This window comes from Orycteropus afer, unplaced genomic scaffold, assembly GCF_000298275.1.
Source record: "Orycteropus afer afer isolate SDZICR_OR568_19922 unplaced genomic scaffold, OryAfe1.0 scaffold00007, whole genome shotgun sequence".
Classification (NCBI taxonomy): Eukaryota; Metazoa; Chordata; class Mammalia; order Tubulidentata; family Orycteropodidae; genus Orycteropus; species Orycteropus afer.
The window spans coordinates 2,709,671-2,710,398 of record NW_006921594.1 but is presented as its reverse complement, the minus strand read 5'-3'; positions in this window follow the sequence as shown (position 1 = coordinate 2,710,398).

Below are 728 nucleotides of genomic sequence, written 5' to 3'. Positions count from 1 at the left end.
CGAGTTGGACCCGACTCATAGCGACCCCTCCTTGGGTTTCCGAGGCAGTATCACTACGGAAGTAGATTGCCCCATCTTCCTTCCAAGGAGTGACTTTAGTTTTGTGTTTTTCACTCTACATAAATGATGTTTCAATAAAATGCTTTAAAAAAAGAGAGAGAGAAAATAAATGAACAGAAGATTGAAGCTGAAGACCTTAAGTGGTTGCTTTATGCCCGTTGATGAGATAACTGGAACTGTCTGCATTATCTATGAAGTATGGGGTTATTATTTTTACCTAAGGATGCCTCTTTTTGGCAATGACAAACATGTTTTTTTTTTTTTTTAAAAAGTCTGGTTTTCTCAATGCACCTTTAAACATTTTTAAATTGTTTCATATCTGGTCAAGTTGAGATTTTTAAGAACCTCATTTTTAATTTGTAATAAAAGTTGACAACTTGATTTTTTCAAAAAAGGCAACAAACTGCAAGCATCTGTTAATAAATGTCTTAAACAATAATGAATAAATAAAAGAACCAGTGATAATGAGGGAAGAAGTCAAAGCTGCACTGAAGGAACTGGCTCCAGGAATTGATGGAACACCCATTGAAATGTTTCAACAAATGGATGCCACCACACTGGAGGAACTGATTTGTCCATGGCAAGAAATTCGGAAGACAGCTACCTGGCCAACTGACTGGAAAATATCCATATTTGTACCCATTCTAAAGAAAGGTGATCCCACAGAA